General features: G+C 47.4%; 1 pseudogene; it reads right to left on the minus strand.

The window, feature by feature from the left end:
- Positions 1 to 748: 748 nt before the first annotated feature.
- LOC147087257 (uncharacterized) lies at positions 749 to 6,936 on the minus strand (annotated as a pseudogene).
- Positions 6,937 to 7,195: the final 259 nt, after the last annotated feature.

Genomic DNA, 7,195 nt, shown 5'->3' on the forward strand with positions numbered 1-7,195 from the left:
GATTCCTTACTCCACGAACTGTCCCACAGTTCAGATCAAGAGGGAAACACAACAGCAAAACACAACGGATGCTGGAAATCTGAAAGAAGAAGAGAAAGTGCTGGAAATACTCAGCAGGTCAGGCAGCATCTGTGGAGAGAGAAACAGAGTTAACGTTTCAGGCCGATGACCCTCCAGTACCATTTGGACAGGTTGGGTGATTGGGCAGAAACAGGCAAATGCAATATAATGTGGATAAATGTGAGGTTATCCACTTTGGTGGCAAAAACAGGAAGGCAGATTATTATTTGAATGGCAATGGATTGGGAGAAGGGGATGTGCAAAGAGACCTGGGTGTTATTGTGCACCAGTCGCTGAAGGTAAGCATGCAGGTGCAGCAGGTGGTTAAGAAGGCAAATGGTTTGCTGGCCTTCGTAGCGAGAGGGTTCGAGCACAGGAACAACGATGTCTTGCTGCAGTTGTACAGGGCCTTGGTGAGACCGCACCTTGAGTATTGTGTGCAGTTTTGGTCACCTTACCAGAGGAAGGACGATCTTGCCATGGAGGGAGTGCAGTGAAGATTCACCAGGCTGTTACCTGGGAAGGCAGGAATGACGTATGAGGAGAGATTGTGTCGATTGGGCTTATACTCACTGGAGTTTAGAAGATTGAGAGGGGATCTCATCGAAACCTATAAAAGTCTATCAGGCCTGGACAGACTAGATGCAGGAAGGATGTTTCTGATGGCCGGGGAGTACAGAACCAGGGGTCATAGTCTAAGGATAAGGGGTAAACCATTTAGGAATGAAATGAGGAGGAACTTCTTCACCCAGCGAGTGGTGAACCTGTGGAATTCTCTGCCACAGAGGGCGGTGGAGGCCACTTCATTAAATATATTCAAGAAAGAGTTGGATATATTTCTTGAGTCTAAAAGCATCAAGGTATATGGGGAGAAGGCAGGGACAGGGTACTGAATTTGGATGATCAGCCATGATCTCATTGAATGGCGGAGCAGGCTCGTAGGACCGAATGGCCGACTCCTGCTCCTATCTTCTATGTTTCTATGTTTCTATGTTTCATCAAATTCAGTGCTTTGTTTGTTTATAATGGCCCTATTAACCTCCATTACTACTTTTTGTGATTTGTGTACCTGTATCCCTAGATCCCTTTGCACCTCTACCCCATTTACACTCTTATTATCCCAGGACTATGTGGCTTCCTTATTCGTCTTACCAAAATGCGCCACCTCACACTTACCTGTACTGAAATTCATTCACCAATTACACTCCCATTCTACAAGCTTATTGGTGTCTTCTTGCATTTTGTCACAGTATTCCTCAGTATTAACTCTACTGTCAAAACTGGTGTCATCGACAAATATGGAAATTGTGCTTCCGATTCCCGAGTCCAAATCGTTTATGTTAATTGTGAACAGCAGTGGTCCCAGCACCGATCCTTGTGGAACACCACTTCCCACCTTTTGCCAGACTGAGTAGCTACTCCCTGTTTTCTGTTTTGTAACCAGTTTGTTTTCCATAACAGTATGTCCAATCTACAAGATGACCACGGTCAGGTCATGTGGAGTGAAGGGCCAGGCAGCAGAATGGTTGGAAAGACGGTTAGGAAACAGAAATCAGAGGGTTGTAGTTAAGGGAAGTTTGCAGCCATCTTTCCATTCATTCTGTGACCTGGCCTTTGACTCCACACGGACTGACTTTGGTCACCTTGTAAACCTCACATACTGCAGACACAGTGCACCAGCGCTGGAGGGGATGGATATTGAGACCTGTGGTAGGGGGGCTGGTGAAGTGGCTTTCTCTGTCCCATGTTGTTGAGGCATCCTAGTGGAGTTTTTCACCTCTTTCTACCTTTAAAGAATTCCTGTTGCCTGCTTATTAAAGACAGTAACAGCCTCTCAGTCAGGACACACAAAAGTATGAGGCCTCGTAAGTTTCACTCAGAATGACAGCCCTGAACGCGAGTTAGAAAAGACAGGGGCCTGAGGTGCGAGTTAGTAACGGAAACGTGGTGGCCAGAGTGCTCCACAGCAGTGCTGAGGACCCGGGTACTCAGGCTCCTGTACGATTTATTTATTAATTTAGTTTATTGCCCAATTGTAATCGAACTGGCATGTTATTTTGCTATCCGGCGGAGGCTGTGGTCCCCAATGGAGGGCTCTCTCCATGGGAGTCCTTCCCTGCACCACTGGGGATCTGGGGTGGAGAATGTTGCACAGAGCAGTCATGTGCAACAGTTTGTAAGCGCCTTTCCGGACTGCAAGGCCACGACCGGAATTTCTTGTGGTATTAGCGGGATCGATTGGAGGTGGGTCGGGTGGGAAAGTTGTTATTTTTGGGAGCGGTGCGGGAACCCACTCTCAGTCCGCTCCCATACACCTTTCCCGTAGGCTCGTCTATCAGCGCAGACCTGACCTGACTGGCAGAGGCGGCCGACCCAATTTGAATTATTAGTAGGCAGCTGTCAAACCTTTAAGAGTGGATTTAATCTTAGCTTTTAATTTTAACTGGATGGCCACGGGAAACACGGTGCTCGGGAACCATGTCTGTCAACCAGAGGCGGGAGTTCAGTGGCCAATGCTCCAGCTGATAACTTGACAGCATCAAATGTACAGTCGGAAATCCCACCTGAGAGATGATCACTTTCCTCAGCAGAAGCTGTTTCTCACTGCATTCCCAGCACAGATTCTGCAGGCTGCAGTCTTTCCAGCAAAGTCTCCATCCAGTGTCACCCCAGTGGAAGTACCTCTCTCACCATTGACAGATTGCTTCTGTCATCTCTACTTCACCTGCCGTCCATTCCATCAGCATGGATATCATGTAAACTGTCTCAACTTGCTCCTCAGAATCTGACCACGATGGCCCCCAACACCAGCAGCCCCAGGCACACTAGTAGTACCAACAACAATACCACCAACTTACTCCGCAAACATTGATGCTGCAGAGGACAGTGCAAATCAACACCCGTGCACATTGCTGTCTGGCAGGATAGGGCTGGCCTCACCATGGCCAGATTTACTTCACTTGATGCTGTATGCCCTTACAGCTGCCACATGATGCTCCAGGTTGGCACCGCCCCACAGCAACACCGGAAAGCATCCCTGCTATTAGCAAGCCATTCCTTTCACACTCACATTCCTCCATTGCTGGAGGTACCGTTATGTCTCACCATTCACTGCAACTAATTAATCCCCTTGCAAAGGTGCACACAGATCCGTCCAAGTGTTGAAAATATGAATTTTGATGTTTGACAGCACATTAACGGGAACTTTACATTAACATTCGATAAAACACCCAAGCGGCCACAGTTGTGAATTATACTTGTGTACGAAAGACTGATACTTGGATGTTTTTAGTAATAACTTGTATAAGTGTGAATGTAGAATAGTGAACTTCACATTAACCAAATATCTATATTCACTGTGACCTTTAATGACTTGTGCATAAATTGCTACGGCTTGCTCAAAATGTAACTGCAAAGACAGCCAGGACTAGTCAAGACTAGCCATGATAACGGAGAGTATCGCAGCTTATGCAGCTTATGAAGCCTTGTGCTGCCTGCACCACGGAAGCTGGAAATGGGAGAGATAAGGTAAATTCCAATGGGGTGCAGAATTATAAACAAGATAGCGATGAATAGGGTAAAGTTGTAAGAAAAATACTGGAAAGGTGAAGCCAAGATACTAAACTTAGCATGAGTGACAATGGTGTTTTGACCATTAGAACCAATTAAATTAGATGATTTTGTTAAAGACCGTATAGGGCCAATGCCCAAACGAACTTTTGATCAGAAATGGGTTAAAACCTGAAAACTCGAAAAACAGCTTTACACAGACCTACTGCAGGAACAAAGGAACAGACTGAATATGACATCGCCTGTGTCTGAGAGGTTCCCGAGCAATTCGTTAAACTATTGCCTGCTGTTAAGTATATTAGACTGTAAGCATAATAAATCGTGATCTGTTGCTCAAACATACTGGCTGCTGCCTATTGGTGTCTTGTCCAAGAACTCTGGGAGATCATAAAGATCTTACACTTGTCAGTCATCTTTCTCTTCTGCATGTATCTACCAGGTGCTAGCCCTGTGGATTCAGCAGAGGTAGAGGCAGTCTGCTCACTTCCCTGCTGCCAAGGAGGCGGAGAGCACCTTGCTGAACCGCAGTGAGGCCATGTTGACCCATGTCTATGTTGACATCCCTCCTAGGGAGGAGGTCTATGGGCCTCTGCCATCTATTCTCTATACATAACCATCTATCCTCAATAAAGATCATGTGCTCCCCTGAGCGGCGCATTAGCTGCTTGATGTCGCTCCCCTTCCTATCCATGGAGGAACCTACAGTCACCATCGGCTGTGACCCGGTGATGGTCATGTTGGAGATGGACTCTTCCATTCTCTGAACATTTGCAGACATTGCGCTCGCAAAACCTGTCAGAGCCCCCCAACACATTTTGCTGCACCTCCAGGGTTGCCCTCTTTCTGGATGGCCCCCCTGACTCAGCATCTGCATGCAGCTGAGCAGAGCTGGGAGCATCCTGCACCCTCTGGCAAGGAGTCTCCACTGCTCTCCCTCTCTCCAATATCTGCTCTGGCACACGTGTGAGTTGTGAAACACCAGGTGACAACACTACTCTATCTCGTGTGGGACCCACGGAGGTGTGTTTGTCTGCCCTTGTGCTGGGTGTGTTTATGTCTGGTGATTGTGCACACTCAGAGGCTCGTGGCTCCTCTGAGGAGTCATCTTCATCTTCCTCCTGGACAGTGGAGGGGGGAGCTCTTGATGGACCTGTGGGAGAGTGAAGATATGAGTTAGATATATCATATGAAGAATGGGTACAGATACCATTATACACACGATGACCATTCAGCGAGATCAGTGTCCATATGAGTCACGGATGTATGCCACGTAGCTTTATGATATGTAATGCTGACACCAGGTTGCTGAGATGTCCCAACCTCTCCGTCTCCCACCTCCAGCTGCTCGGCAACTCCAGATATTTATAAAGCAGCCTGCTGTTGTAAGGTTTGCAAATGAGGGAGTGCCACCGCCGGTTCACCCCTTCTCCCTCTTTTTGTGGGCTCTCTTTTCCTGCAAGGAGGGAAAGGAAGAGAAGTTTGAGTGAGTGACGGAATGGGTGTAAGGGATGGATGGGGTAGATATTTAGAGGGAGATTTTGATGGGGTGGGTTTTCAAAGACAAGTGGCCTCCTTGTGTTTTGTTATTTGGTATGATTGCACTCGGGTGAGGGTGAGTGTGAGGGGAGGCTAGTGAGATGGGGATGTGATAATGTAAATAGAAAGAGAGGGACGGTTGGACGTGCTAGGTATGTTGTTGTAATTAAGAATGTGCAGGGGTATGGTTGGGAAGGCAGAGTGATGGGGATGTGATGAGAGGCACAGCAAGATAAAGGTGAGTGCAGCTTTGTACACACGTTTTCTGATCTAATGAGATCATTGAAATGTTTGTGGTATTGCATCCAGGTCTTGCTGACAAAATCGCTGCTGGTGACCCCCTCTGTAATCTCCAACCAGGATGTCTTGTTTTCCTGGAGAGGTCCCTTCTTACCTTTGGAAGAGAAGAGGACCACCCTGAATGGTTTGACTCCCTTCATAAGCATATGGAAGGAGCCATCGGACAATCTGGGTGCAGCCCTCTACCTCTGTGCCGTCTTTCTCAGTGTTAGCAGCACTCCAATTCTGTCGTGCGCTGACAGTATTATGTTACATTGGCATTCAAATCCAATGTGGCTATGGCCCCTTTAACGATCATGGCTGAAAACGCATCATCGATGACATCAACAGACCAGTCCCGACTAATTGGCCTGAGTAAAGCTCTGGGTGAGCTCAATATGCCCTATTAACCTAAAATCATTTTCAGCAGTGCGGTCAGAACATGCCATTGCCACTGCGCAGGTAGGCACAACACCGGCTGTGGTTTATAAGGCTCTGAGGAGTCCATGGACGATATGTATTTGCAGTGTGAGAGGTTGCAGCCTGTGTATCGTTACCTGAAGTGGAAGCTCCTCAGCTTTTGGATACACTTTAGCCCCAGTGTCCTAATCTTTTGCCGCCTGGTGCAGAGTGGTGTGAGTGAGGCAGCAGATCATCTCCTGGACTTGCTCTTGGGCTTGGCTGATGCAGCAATTTGTAGGTTCAGGGTGGGCGGGGCCCATATAGTGGGGGGCGTCTCTGGCGGGGCCCATGGGGTGGGGGTGTCTCTGGCTTATTGGAATTTATTTTCTATAAATTATCCAAGCTTCCCATTCCTGGTTGCTAATCAGTGAGTCCTACTGTTAAGTAGACAGCGAGTGAAGACAGAATTAATCTTTGCTGTGAAGTCTCTTGTGTTCAACGAGCCTGTCAACACATAGAAATGTTCACAAATGAAGATTGGATTACTGGGTGTGTTTCTTGTAGGGCTGGCAGCAGCTACGGAACTACCTGAACATGATTCACCACCATCAGGAAGCGAGAAAGTAAACATTCCTCAATCTGACTGAAACACACCAAACACCACCACAGAGGAAACAGCTGCAATTCACCCCACAGAGACCAACGGTGTATCAACGTTCACAGCACCTTCCCCACAGCTGATAGTCTCAGTGCTGAGAGAAAAATCACAACTCTCCACACAGACAAAAATCCTTTCACACTGATGAGGCCAAATCAGTCTCCCCACCCTCTGCAACTATATATTAAATCTCGGCCACCCCCTGCCCCCAGCTGTGGCGGCATTCTCACACCAGAACCTGTCTGATGAAATTCCCTCACTAGAATTCCTCCCCCCACCAACTGTGAAAAATATTGAACAATGTAGCAGCAAAATCCGGAGGTCTAGCGCTGGCCGTTAAGGCCAGTTTGTGTTGAAAAAATGGCGGCCGCCAACATTTTGGGAAGGTCGGTAGTGCTGCCACTGCCTGCACTCGCTCCAGATAGGTACATCATGCAGATCGTACTGTCAATGATTGTAAACGCTGATTTGACGCAATATCTGGCAAATTCAAAGTTGCCGCTTCACTTTGACCCCTCTCTAATCACGGCAAACTGACCATGCGTTCAGCAATGGTATCATAGTGGTTAAGTTACTAGACTAGTAATACAGAGTAACAACAGAAAACGCTGGAAAAACTCAGCAGGCCAAAGTAGCATCCGTGGAGAGAGAAACACCAAGGACTTGAATCTGTCAGCCAGAGAAGAACTA

This window comes from Somniosus microcephalus, unplaced genomic scaffold, assembly GCF_052327205.1.
Source record: "Somniosus microcephalus isolate GS21.2 unplaced genomic scaffold, FLI_Smic_1.0 unresolved_chr6, whole genome shotgun sequence".
Taxonomy (NCBI): Eukaryota; Metazoa; Chordata; class Chondrichthyes; order Squaliformes; family Somniosidae; genus Somniosus; species Somniosus microcephalus.